Source organism: Phyllostomus hastatus, unplaced genomic scaffold, assembly GCF_019186645.2.
Source record: "Phyllostomus hastatus isolate PE091 unplaced genomic scaffold, TTU_PhHast_1.1 phas_scaffold_1674, whole genome shotgun sequence".
Classification (NCBI taxonomy): Eukaryota; Metazoa; Chordata; class Mammalia; order Chiroptera; family Phyllostomidae; genus Phyllostomus; species Phyllostomus hastatus.
In genome coordinates this window covers 4,871,597-4,886,017 of record NW_025334011.1, presented here as the reverse complement: position 1 = coordinate 4,886,017, position 14,421 = coordinate 4,871,597, and the positions used below count along the sequence as shown (strand labels likewise).

General features: G+C 40.4%; 1 protein-coding gene across 1 annotated transcript in view; it reads left to right on the top strand.

The window, feature by feature from the left end:
* Positions 1-8,549: 8,549 nt before the first annotated feature.
* Positions 8,550-14,421, top strand: part of CCDC158 (coiled-coil domain containing 158) — a 62,761-nt gene continuing 56,889 nt past the window's right edge. Inside the window, exons 1-2 of the mRNA XM_045857951.1 lie at positions 8,550-8,899; positions 13,783-13,822. The gene's annotated coding sequence lies outside the window, so the exon portion shown is untranslated. The remainder of the gene's footprint in view (positions 8,900-13,782; positions 13,823-14,421) is intronic.

The following is a 14,421-nucleotide window of genomic DNA, read 5'->3' as shown; positions in this document are numbered from 1 at the left end:
ATAGCTGAACTCAGGACCTGTTGCTTGACCAATGACCCCCTACCCTGGTGCCAACCAGTCAGTGGAGACTACAACCCTGAATGAACACACCTGGAAATCTGATGAATACTCTGTTGAGATTCTCACCTGGAGCCTCCCCTGAAATTTCCATCCTTAAAAGCCCTTAAGATGAAGGACCCTGCCTTGCTCTCCCCTCCACGAGCAGGCCAGCACCTTTTCTGGCTCCCTTCTCTTGCCAAAGGCACATTACCTTTACCTTCTCTCCCCTAGGCTCCAGGGCCCCTCCTTTTGTCTCCGTCACTTGTTTCCTGAGACTATTTCTTCTACTGCTCACTGTTTCTACCTCTGTGACTTTCTAAATAAACTTTTTCTTATATTTGAGTCTTATCTCTGAATTCTTTCCTAGCCAGAACTCAGGTGCCAATGTTGCTAAACCAAGGCCCGGCCTGACCTGCCAGTCCAACACCCAGTGCTGTTTTAGCCGCCACCAACAGCAGTATCTCAGGGGAAACATAAAGTGTACCAAATGAAGGTACATTATATTTTTAAATAAATCCATAAGTAAATAAAAAATATTTTCTGGAAGTTATTTTTGTGGCACTTGTGATCTTACTCCTGGTTCACTTTGTAAAATAATGGGATTTTCCAGAATCAATATTTATTATTAAAAGTAATGAAGCTGAAAAAAGGCAAAGGAAATTTAAAAAGTTAAGCAGTGAAGAAAAGAACTCAGCGCTTATAGACTGATGAAACCTCTATATTATCACCAGAAATATTTGACATAAATATTTAATGAAAGTCGATATGTAATCTAAAAAGAAATATAGTGGACTTTCAGAGTGACAACTGACAGATCAAAGTTAGAACAACTTTTTCCCATCTCCCATTGCTCGGATTTACAGCATGGTAAAGCTGTAAGGGATAAACTGCCCCAAACCCGTCCTTCCCCTGCATTTGTTTTTAGAGGTAATGACGCAAAAGCCAGAAAATGTTAAATGATCTGACTAGTCATTCTACATGCAGAGTAATGAGCATAAAATTAAAATCTTATACACTTAGGAAAGGAATCTCGCTTAAGACAGGTTTTCTGCATATTATATAGCACAAAGACAACTTTCTATGAGGCCAGCATCTGTAGTTCATAAAGGGAACTTTCAGTTAGGGCATGTAATTTGGGTCCAAATTCTAATTAGAGAATGAAATCGGACCCTGCCTCCTCCTCAGAGAGAGAAAACAACCCTGTGGTCTCAAGGTGCTGACAGTGGGACAAACAGGACTGTAAATGAGAGAACAGTGCAGTCGTCTTTCTAAATCCTTGCCAGGGGATTCAGGCTTTCTGGTGGAGGACTTTTTCTTTTTCTTTTTTTTTTTTCCTGCCTGCTCCATATCTCTCTGGGGCACCACACCTTAGCCTATCCTGTGGTGCTTGTGGGCTAACCCTGCCTCTGGCTCCAGGGGTGGAGGTGTGAACCAGTGTCAAATGATTAGGTTATGAATGGGCGTGTGATTTAAGCTTGGCCAATGTAAGAACTAGAAATTTTCCTGGAGCTAACAAAAAAGGGGCATTCTCTCCTACTGCTAAGCTGGCCAGTACTATTCCAGAGTTCCTGTGGTCATTGTTGCCATCACAAGCCCCAAAAGGAAGAAGCCAACCCCTAATAAATCGATCTGAGATATGGAGACAGTGTTCTGGTAATACCATGTAAGCCCCAGGCCCATTGTACCTTACTTACACAGCAATTCTCAAAATTTTTGCCTTCAGGACTCCTTTACACTCTTAAAAATTATTGAGGGCTCCAAAGAAGTGTTATTTGTGTTGTATCTATCAGTATTTACTGTATTCAAAAATTAAAGCTGAAAAGAACATTTAAGGTATTTTTAATTCATTTGAAAATAACAAATTCATTATAGTATGTTAAAATCACTAACATATTTTCAAGAAAAGTAATTATATTTTCTCAAACGGAAAAATTACTGAGAAGCAAGGCATTGTTTTACATTTTTGCAAATCTCTCTAATGACCAGTTGAGCAGAAGACATTGGGCCCTAACCTCTACTTCCCCATTCTGTCTGTTTGATATCACGTATCATACAGAAAACTCCACGATACACTTGTGAGAGAACAAGTAAAAAGAGCAAACTAGGTCTTACTATGATAAAAATGGTTTTGACTTTGAAGACCCAAAAGGGTCTCAGGGACTCCCCCAGATCCCCAGACCACACTTGGAGAATCGCTGCCTAACCAGATACAGCATACCTGAGGCTCCCTCTCTCGTATCAGTTTTGTGAGCCTGCAAATACCTGTTTATTTTTTCCTTAAACAGTTGGAGTTGGATTTTTGCTACTTGCAACTGAAAGAGTTCTGAGTAATACACAATGAAACCCTTCACGGTTCAAGAGAAAGTTTGGGGAAGCTTAGTGCTGTCTCCCTGACACTTTTGAATCTTTCTTTCTACAGGTTTCCTCCTTCCTTTTGCCTCTAACTTAGAAGAATTACTGCTCTCTTAATCTAGTTCTTTCCTTCATGACAAATGGATCAAACACAGCTCACAACTTTACTTTCTCTGTATGAAGAAAATCCCCACTGGTGGTGATGGAGTTTGGTTGCTCTGTTACTGTGAGTGCGACTCCAGGGCAGAAAGGTATTTCCATCGTGTTGACACTCTCATCCATCTGGCGTGCCTGCACTACTCTTTTAAATGTTATTTGCCCAATCACTTCTTTGACTTCTTAGAAATTACGCACTGCTCTATTTGTTAGCATCACCTAAGAAAAAGTTAATTTGTTCTTTCCAAAATTCTCACTTCCTGATTTTAATTTTTTCATACTAAGGTGTAACAATTTTCTCTTTATCTTTACTAATGCTTTAAATAGCACTTTTAAGTTACAGGATTTTTTAAATGCCTCTGAATTTAATATTTCAAAGATTGAAAATGTCATTAGATTACATCTGAAAATAAAGTCAGAGTGACATCTAGTGGATGTTTTAACTAAATAATTATTAAAGTAATGACAATAAATTATTAAATTACAGGTTTGGAACCTTATTTAAAATAGTAGACAGTCTCAGAACCATCCTAAATAAACAAAAATTAACTGTATTTTAGTTTTAAATTTTTAATTGACTTTTAGAGAAAGAGAAAGAAACATCGATTTGTTATTCCACTTACTGATGCATTCATTGGTTGATTCTTTTTTTTGTAAGATTTTATTTATTTATTTTTAGAGAGGGGAAGGGAGAGAGAAAGACAGGGAGAGAAACATCAGTGTGTGGTTGCTTCTCACATGCCCCCTACTGGGGACCTGGCCAGCAACCCAGACATGTGCCCTGACTGGGAATCAAACCGTGGTTGTTTGGTTTGCAGTCCAGCACTCAATCCACTGAGCCACACCAGCCAGGGCTCATTGGTTGATTCTTACATGTGCCCTGACTGCAACCTTGGCTCTTGGGATGATGTTCTAACCAAGCAACTTACTTGGCCAGGGTTAAAAATCGAAAGAACTTTAAAGTTTGCACAGTCTCTCCAGGCAACCTTTCAGATGCAGAAAGAATAATCTCTTTATGTGTCTCTTTCTTAAGACTGAGAAAAACTTTCCCAGAAGTCCTTCCCTCACCTCTAAATGCCAAGAAGCCTCCCTGAAAACAGTCTCTTGGAAGAGGGATGAAAGCACACAGATTAGTTTAAAATAATCAGGTTCCACAGCTAAAACGTCCCCTGTTGCAATGTCATGATTCTATGGAATGTGGTGTTGAATCCTCAGACAAAACTGGGATTCTGTGAGGAAGCCAGGCAGGAAAATGGGTGTTGGGTATGTAATGTACAGCACCTGCTTCACCAACTACCGTAAGGGTTGTCCCAAAACTATCAAACCACAGACAATTTAAATCTTTCAGGAATGATCAAAGTGTTCTGTGTCTTGGGGTGGCAGTTTCACAGGTGTTATATGTGTCAAAACTCATCAAATGGTAGTTTATTGAATGGAAATTGTATCTCAATAAAGTTAGTTTAAAAAATCAAGGACTCCATTGATGGATGAATGGATAAACAAAATGTGGTCTATACATACAACAGAACATTATTTAGCCTTAAAAAGGAAGGCAATTCTGACACATGCTTCAACATGGATGAACCTGGAGGGCATTATGCTAAGCGAAATAAGCCAGTCCCGGAAGGACAAATGATTCCACTTATATGGGGTACCTAGAGTAACCACATTCACAGAAACAGAAAGTAGAATGGTGTTTGTGAAGGGCTGGAGCAAGGGGAATGCGGTCTTAGTGTTTAATGAGTATAGAGTCTCAGTCTGGAAAAACGAACAAGTTCTGGAGATGGATGGTGGTGATGGTTGTAAAAAAATGTAAATCCACTTAATGCCACTGAACTATACACTTAAAAAATGTCAAAATGGTAAATTTTACGAAATGTGTATTTTACCACAATAAAAAAGATTTAAAGTGTTTTTAAGAGGTAAAGAAACATTTAAAATATGACATTATAATTAATTGGCTTATTATTCATCACTTCGCCATGACGAGTGTGGTTGAGGGCAGATGTCACAAAACTGGCAGATGCACAAAGAACCAAATACTAGTACCTGATAGCACAGACTAAATATTAGATACTTTGCAATAGTTACAACTGTTGCAGGAATTAAGTTACTTAAAAGCTGGTGGAAATATATCTGTAAACTCATTTTGTTTATTTCCTAGATGAGAAGTAAAAGATCTTAAGAAGAATATAGCCCATCAGAAGCCATAGCATTAACCTTAAACAATAGATGACTATCATAACAGGCATAAGTTTTTCTTTCTTTTGGAAGGAACAGAATTGGCTTCAAAGACACTAGTGACAATCCTGATTGGCCTCAATAGCAGAAAAAGAGTAGACGAGAAAGGGCAATTTGCCTTTATTTTGTTAGCTATTTGGCTTTAGGGGTGACGTCGGTCAGTAGCATCGTAAAGGTCTCCAGTGCACCTTTCTGTGATGCTCGGTCTGTACATTGTACTGCATGCCCAGCACCCAGTCAGACCGTCTTCCATCTCCATGGATCAGGCCTCCCTCCACCCCCCACCCCACCCCAGGTTTTTGGTTTTTTCTCCCATTTCTATTGCCTTTGCATTCTCTGTAAAGTGTTTATCCTCAAAACAAACAAACTTAAAAACTTATATGTTTAAAACCTCAACTCATGAATTTTATTATAAGTGCAGTACAATGTATATCAATAGTTGATTTTTAAAATCTCAATCAACTCTAAAGAAAAGAAACATTCCTGCACTTAGGATGGTATATGAAATTCTTGTAAATCTAGTTTCAAGAGTAACCTCAACTTAGAAGTTGCTCATTTTCTTAGCCTACCGTATCAGTAAATGTTCCTAGAAATCTAATCACAACTGCTTCTGGAAAGCAGGCAGGCCCTTCCCTGCTCTATTTAAATTTCCGTCTATCCGACACTCCCTGCACTTCTCCACTTTATTTGTCTCCACAGCTCTTTCCACCTTCTAATGTGTTAACTAAGCATCAGTGATTATCTATGATCTGTCTCCCACAAATAGAATGCAAGTTCTATGAGGGCAGGGTGTGTTTTGTTTTGTTCACTGATGTTGCTGGTATATAACTGGTGTTAAGTGAATATTTGTTAAGTGAATTCTAACTCTCTTATTAAATCTATTTATTTTCTTGTGTCCTTAGTAGAGAGAAGAATGTCTGAACATGAACTATTTCCTACCCTATCCACTTGCAAAAATTATTGGAGATGATTTGTCATTTACTTCCTCTACAATATATATTGAGTCACTTTTATGTGTCTCTTGTACCAGAAACTGAGAAAATATGGTGGTCAAATAAGATTTAAAATAAAAATTTTTAATCCTCATAATCAGAAAGGAAAAATATCTATACCAAAATCCAGGATACCCTGTAACTCTGGCTTAATTTTGAAGATCTTTAAGGTCAAAATCATAAAGAAAACACAATGGTCAAAAACCTTTTACATTATCTACTATATATATATTATAATGTTTTTTCTAACTATCACTCATAAAACTGATTACATCAGGTAAAAAACTTTTTAAACTAAGCAAATCATGAATTAAATGGTAAGTAACCCTAGATATACACCTTGTATATGATGTCTGAAGAGATTTTCTAATGCAGATTTAATAAATGTTTTGTACTAAGATTAAGTTCTATTCTTTGATTTTATAGAATCAGTTTTTTTAATTAGAAAAAAACCCTTGAGATAATTCATACATCTACCATTTTACAGATGAAAATGCTAACACTCAAGATTGTATAGATAGTGTCAAAGCTCCTACCAGATCTGATCTGGGTTCTGTATTCCTGAACCATCCATGAATCAACTGATTGTTCTTAAGTCCACCCCCATACAGGCCAGCCACTTGGACTGACAACACTAAGAAGGACACTGGTTCCTTGAGTATAGAAATGAGCTTTTTTGTATCACCCCCAATGCCCAGCGCAAGGGCCTGGTCCAGGGTAGGAATGCAATGAAGACAAATAACCACCCTGGATCCAGGCATGGACTCTTATTGAAAAGCTCTTGGTGACTTGGGCCCTCAGCCTCCTCCTGTTGGTCCACTCCTCTCTGGTCTCACTGGTCAAGAGGTTCCCCCACACTTAGGAAAATCTACCCCAAATATCCTCACAGCTCCTTCCCTCCAGTCCTGTAGGTTTCTGTCAACATCACTTTATCAATGAGGCCATCTCAGACCACACTGGGAAACAGAACCCCACACTCCCCAAGCTCCTTACACTGTCTCTGTAACACTCAACCCCATCTGACGTATTCGAACTCATCTCTTTGTGCACTGCTCATCTTCCTCCACAAGAATGTCAACTCCACAAGGGTAGGGACTTTATTTGGTTCACTTCTATATTTTCAACACCTGTGGGTGGCATGTGGCAGATGTTCTATGAATATTTGTGAAATGATTAAATCAATGGTAAAAGAACTCTAGACCCCATCCTTTATCTCTAAATTTTTTATTTTAAAAGCTAAGAAGCTCTTTTTAATTCAACATTAAAAACATACCATGGAGTATAATGGCAAGACACTCAAAATGCAAAGAATGTTACAATAAAATTAGGCTATATAACTTGCATACATATATGTGGGTTCATATAGTATTACCCTATTGTAAGTAACACAATATTTTAACTAAAGACTTCAAAAAGAAAAGTAAAAGGAACTTTCTTAGTTCCTAGGGTCCAGGGTACAAATACAAACATGAGATACCAATGACAATCACATATTTGGAAATTAAAATATTACCTTGCCATAAAACCACATTAATGCTTCGACAGAATAAGAGATTAAAACAAAATAGAGATTGTTTTCTAACCACAAAACTTAAACCATTCAGCTTTCCATTTAATACTTATGGTTTCATTCCCTGTTAAAATGCTTAAATCCATCAGCAATCTTAGATCTCTCCAAGTCAGTAAATATCAACAGAATAATTTAAATTATAGGAATGATAAAAAGCAATCTTTAGTGGCATTTAATGCTTTTATTAAAATTCATAACTACATTAAGAATGTAGGATTTATTCGTATTTCTAATCAATTCAATACATGAAAAGTTATTCGCTGTAGCTGTCGATATAGTGAGCCTACTAATAGTATTAATGCCACAGGTTGCATCTATCGCACCCAGGCCTTTCCGGATTCCTTCCATTTGAGCACTAATTCGAGCAGCACCGAGAGGTCTGAGTGTGCAATCACATGGTCTGATAAATTCTGTATCAGAGACGAGCACAGAGAGCAACTGAAGCACAGCAGAGCAAACAACTCTCTGGAGGCCAGAGGGTCGGCTATCTTGACAAGAGCCCATTTGAACCTTGTAAAACATTCCAGAGGGTCAGCCTAATCAAAGGAACAGCTGTAGAATGTGATTTTGGTTAACTTGAAACGGTCAAAGGGGAATTTAAGAGATGGGAGTGGGGAAGTATCCGCAAGTGAGGCAAGGTGAAGTGCTGACGGGCAACGCCAAGGTTGGACTTGACTCTTGGGGAACAGAGAGACAGGATCCTTGCAGGTCGGTAGGAATTTGGGACCGTCCTTCCGGTAACAACCTCGAGAGTGGCCTGGGGCGTTCGGATAGAGAGCAAGAGTAGGGCCGGGGGTTAGCAGGCTGTAGCAAAAGTGAGAGGCCCTGAGTGGCACAGAGGACAAGCGTAGGCTCTTCCATCGCCGGTTCAGGGGTAGGGCTGCCAGGATTTGACACCGGGCTCGGAGCAAGCAGCCCCCTTAGGGCTCCGGGGGAAGTGGGCAGGAACGACTCTCGGTTGCCTCGGCGACGGCGTCCGGAGGGCCAATCTCGGCGGAAGCGGCTCCGGCAGGGCGACGCCCCGCCCTGAGACGTCTCTGCCTAGGGTTCAACGGTCGCTCGCGCGGCGGGCTCGTACGTCGCTGCGGCCAGAGCCCCGCGACGGGCTAGCGCGGGGGTGGGCGGGGCAGCGTCCCACGCCACGGCTGCCAAGGAGGAGGAGCCGCCCCCCGCCGCTGCCGCAGCCAGGTCGACGCAGGTGCGGCAGCTGCGCCCGCCGGCGGCCCGTGGGGATGCGGCTGGCCTTTTAGGATGAGGTGTTGGTTGCAGGTACAGAGGCAGGGCTCGGCCGCGGGGACGGGGTGAGGGACTGATCCTCCGAAAGACTTGGAGCGTATCTTCGTCTCTGGAACCTCCCAGACCTTTGCGTTTGTTTCCTTATTGGAATGAACTGCTGTGGTTTTCGGGGATCGCAAGACTTCCAGGGACACTGGCTGTAACTGGGACCACAGGGCCCTGTGCAAAAACATTCGATTGGGGGGTAGTAACCGCGGATCCCTCCCAACGTTGCTGCCAACTCCTGTTCCTACCCCGCTTCCGGCGGACAGGGGTAAGGTGTGGGGAAGACGTGGAGATCTAGAGGAATGTCTAGCCTTGGACAGTCGCCAACCTCTTGTCCAAAATGAGATTGTATTAAATGTGCAAGGGCGCTTTCAGCTGGAGCGCTCCCCGTAGGTGGCATTAAGAGTCTGGCTCTGCCCTATTATCAGCATCAGTCAGAAATGAGGTCTCAAATGAGTCCATCCCTTTCAACAGAACTGTGTTCCAAAGTCCTCCCTCAGGCTGTTCCAGGTTTTGTTGGTGTACCTTGGGTCAGGGAAAAGTGGAAGAGGAGTGAGGTGAGCTATTTCTCACTTGACTTTGAAGAGAGGAGGGTTTTTCTCAGTGGCAACAACTTCTTGCTTTCTGTCTCAGCAGCTGAGTCAGGAAAGGGCCAGCACCTTCCACGTGTCCCAGAGACCAGATAGGCAAGACTCTTTTCTGCCTGTGTAAAGGCATGGTGTGGGGGTGGAGAGTGGTGAGGTGAGGGTCTGGTCCTGACATCTGTGTATCACACTTACTGTTTTGAATCTTATACTATTATCTGTGTTGTAGATGGAATGATTTTAATGTCGTGGTGATATTATTATACTTCCAAAATAAAATGAGGGCAGAAATTGACTATTTATTGGCTTTGTATGCACAAAGCCGTTACTGTTTCACAAAGAAGACTCGATGTCGTCCAGTATGTTAGGGTCGCTCACTTTAAAACTCCGCGATTTATTAAATAGGGCCTCTTGTGAACTGTTCCCAGACGAGATGGCCCCAAGCTATATGGTATAGTAGGCTGAATAAGAGCCAAAAACATCAGGTCCTAAATCCTGGAACCTGTAAATGTTACAAGGAAAAAGAGGTCTTTGCGTATATGATTAAGTCAAAGCTATTGAAGTGGGGGAGATTATCCTGGATTATCTGGGTGGGCTTAAAATGCAAACACAAGTTTTCTTATAAGAAAGGGCAGAGGGAGATTTGATAGAAGAGGAAAATACAATGTGACCACAGAGGAAGAGATTGGAGAGATGAAGCCACAAGTCAAGTAACGCCAACAGAAGCTGGAAGAAGCAAGAAGTGCATTTCCTGGAGCCTCTGGAGGGATTGTAGCCCCGCCAACACCTTGATTTCAGCCCTGTGAGACTGACTTTGGACTTCTGGCCTTCAGAACTGTGAGAAAATAGATGGCTATTGTTTTAAGCCACCAAGTACACATGGTCATGCTAATAAATCTATAGAAGCAATCCTGTATTGATGAATATTTTAAAGCTCTCCTGCTGGGACAGTGGCAGGTTCAGTAGTGGAGAGCACTGAATATTTTCCTAACCCTGTAAATCCTAAGGAAAAAAACTTGAACAAGGTTGGTAAGAAGAGAAAATAAATTAAGTGCTTAGAAAAGAGGTAGTCTAGTGCTTAAAGTAAATTTTTAAACATTTAAATGTATTTCTATTAATATATCACTATATTTGCTCTGGTTCAGAGAATAAAGGTAAAAAGTGACTTAGGCTTGGTCCTTAACTAAGATGTTGTTGGAAGCTGTCATATCAAGAGTTGCAGATACCTCAGAATTGAGTTTGGGTCTGGAGAAGACAAAGCTGAAGTGCTTCCCATTTAGGGGTTGTTAAAATCTGGCTAAAAGCAAGCTCTAGTCATCTTGAAATGAAGACGCTTTGGAGCTTTCAGGGTGCACAATAAAAAACAGTTTAAATTTAATTGATTGGTGCCTGGGACCCAGGCAGCTAATGTGCAGCTCCACTCTGGCCCCACAAAACACAAATAGTAGCTAGTTCACTTCCTTTTTGACCTGCTTTTTTGAGGTATAATTTACATACCATAAAATTCACCAATTTTAAGTATAAAATTCAATAATTTTTAGTAAATTTACAGTCATACAATCATCACAACAATGCAGTTTTAGAACATTTCCATCATCCAGAAAAGTCCCTCATACCCGTTCACAATCGATCCCCACCTCCAACCCCAGCTCCAGTACACTTCTGATCACTGACTTACTTTAGAATTAGGTTTTAACTCTGCTGGGCCATGCCAATGGCCTCATAACTGGTCTCCTGCACTCAGTTTATTGTCCACCCTGCTGCTGGAGGATTGTATGCCTCTGATTAAAATCCTAATCCCTGAAGTCCTTAGTATGGGTTTTTTAATGCCCCACAAGCCCTACTTCTTACCAATCTCACCACCAACTTCCCAGAATGATTTGGGGGAGGAAGTGAAATACGCACAGCATTGCTTTGGGTGTGGCATACAGTTGGCCATCCATGAGCAAGCCTCTTATCCTACCTTGACTGCATGCAGCCTCACTGGCCTCCTTCCTCATTAGTTAGTGAGCACTGAGCCCTTTTCATTTCAGGGCCTTTGCAATGCTATTTCCTCTTAGGATCTTTCCCAGTCCATTGTGGGGCTGATTCAGTTTGGTCATTCTGTTCAAATGTCACTTCTTCATAAAGTCCTTCCTTGACCTACCCTGATAACTAAGTAGCTTCAACTTCATCTCTCTGCATACTGTTATCCTGTGTTATTCTTATCATTGCACTTAACCATTCTCCAAAATTATATTTTGATTTGTTCTTTTACATCTCTTTCCTCATTAGACTGTAAGATTCATGAGGGTAGGAACTTGATTGGTCTTCATCTTACACAGCTCTATCTCTAGTATTCACAGAAGTATTCATTGTAGCAGTAAAGCATTATAAACCATCAAAATGCCAACAACAGTAATGAATAATTATTGAGTGCTTACTCTGTGCCAGGCCCTGTGCCAAATGGCTTATATAATGAAAGATTTAATTGAAGTTTACTACTTTTGATGTGGGAAGAGTGAGGGGAGCATGTCTTCCAAATGTAAATTACTATATTAAGTTATTTTTTTCAGAGGCATTGGGCAGTTTTCATTCTCCTATTATTAGAATGTTGATTTTAAAGACTGGATCAGTGTACATTGCCACCTACGATATAGTATTGAACCTCTTTTTCCACATTCCTAAGAACTGAACTGTAGAGGTTTTTGCTAGGAAGGAAATGAGGAGCAAAAAAAAAAGGGGGGGTGTAAATAAAAGCAGAATCCTAAAGGAGCAGGACAGGCTCAGTACACAGCAAGTCGACCTTGACTGGGGCACAGAATGTGTCGGGAGTGCAGGTGAAGCTGGGAAGTTGGTTAGGCCTGATCATAAAGGGTTCTGAGTGCTAGTTTTAGTTCAGACCTTATCTTTAAGCTGGATAGGACAGCATGGCTCTGATTTTGAAGGAAACGCTTAAAGATTGTGAGAAAGATCATTTTGAGGTATTTTGTAGTAGGCCTGGCAAGAGTTGGTTAAAGCATGAGCCCTGGCTGGCACAGCTCAGTGGATTGAGCGCGGGCTGTGAACCAAAGGGTCGTAGGTTCGATTCCCAGTCAGGGCACATGCCTGGGTTGCAGGCCACAGCCCCTGGCAACAGCACATTGATGTTTCTCTCTCTCTCTTTCTCCCTCCCTTCCCTCTCTAAAAATAAATAAATAAAATCTTAAAAAAAAAAAGTTGGTTAAAGCATAAAAGAATACAATAGGGCCAAAATTAACTAAATTACATATTCAAGGATTATTCTTTATGATTTAGGATCACAATGAAGTCTTCTTTGCTGAGTTAAAAGCTATTACAGAGGTAGATCAGCAGAACGTGGCTTCTAATTGGATGTGGGGTTTGGGTAGATGATCAATAAATGAAGACACCGCAATGACTGGCTGGGGAAGTTGGGTCAATGGTGTCATCTGAGAGCACCCTAGAAAGCAGTTTAGGTGAGAATGTGAAGACCTGGTTTGGTATCTGCTGGATTTAAGTTGACTGTGAACATATGTGCAGAGGACCATACATTCATTAAAATTTTTCTAGAGCCAATTTATATTTAAGAAAATAGCACAAAACTTGATGGGATTATCCCTACCTGGCTTTTCTGTTCACTGAAATCACCTGTGAGAAGTCATCATATTTTCTGGTTATCTTTTTGCTAAATGCTTTTCTCAGTAAATTACAGAATGTCCAAGTTAAAGCAGATTTAGAGATCTTCTAGTCCAACATTCTGCACAAGAGAGGACAGCCAGTGACAGTTGTCATCCCAACAAATGCTCATCCACCCTCAGCTCGAACACTTCACAAGGAAGTCCACCATGAGTATATTCAAGTGTGTTAGTTTTTAGAAAGTCCATCTTTATCCTGAACTAGTCTCTACCTCCCTTTACTTATAATCATTTGTCCTAACTCTGCACATTGTCCCTCATTTTTCCAGTGTGGCAGCTGCTCACTTAGATTCCCCTGAGATATTCCAACAATCCTAGTTGTTTATCATCTCGGTTCTGCTGCTTAAAATGTATAGACCTATTCCTAACCCATTCACAGAAGTCCCTCTACCTAGGAACTTTTCTAACAAGAGCTATTACCTGGTCAAAGCATCTCCAAGCAATGTGAAGCCGTGTAAATGGTCAGGAGACGTTCAGGTGGTCTGTTTAAGTCAGTTTGGACTGTACCCGGAGAAGGTCAGATCTGGGAATGTGCACTGAGGGAGGGGGGCATGTGCCTACAGTTTACTTGCTGTATTATCTTGATAATGCCAGTGAGATCTGTACTAACAAAATTAACATTGGACCAACAGGAACCGTATAATTGAACATGTTCTGTTGTAAAAAATATAGCCTAGATAATCCCATAAAAATAAGCTTTCATGTACAAGATAAATCCAAAGGAAAAAAATTTAAAGGTTTTTGTTGTTATTGTATATATGTGCTTTAGGTGTTATCAAGATCGTAAGTGATGAAGATGAACTTGTGAATTGAAATTTTTGAAAATAATAAATTTCAGATAATGAAGTATTATATATTAATAAGAAGATTTTAAAATATTTTGTTTTTTTCAGGTGTTAATAGAAGTGAAAATAAGAATATCCAGATACTAAGGTATCTCATTTTATATTTATATTTAAGAATTCTGAACATATGCAACTGATATACTAACTTATTATATCTATATCTAATCTGTTTTAGAAACTGCAACCTTGAACTTGATGAATGCCTGGGCTGGAATATCTAAGATAAAGCTATTAGGGCTTTCTCTGTGGTTTTCACACTCTGCTGAGTGGAGCCTTCTGTATTCCATAACAGGATCTGTGTGGCAGAGAGGAGGGTGTGTAGTTGTGGCTCTGAGGCTTAAAGAAAGGCTTCCACTATTTCAAAACAGTTTGGGAAACAGAAGCGTAATCTCACTTAGTAATGGTGGGTGGAAACTGAGACTCAGCGATGTGAAGAGATTTGCCCATACTCTCACCAGGAACCAATGTCAGAATTAAGGTTTCCGGATTTGAAGTTCTGTGCTTCTTCCATTCTGCCTCCCTACAAGATGCTGTTTTGTACTGGAGAAAAGTATGGTCTTAAATAGCTCAATTCTATATTACATTATAATAGTCCCTGTGTTTACTCAGTGCAGTCTAAATCCACTTTCTTTCCTATTAGTGGACCTCTATAAACTTACATCTTTCTAAATAAATAGATAGCCATTT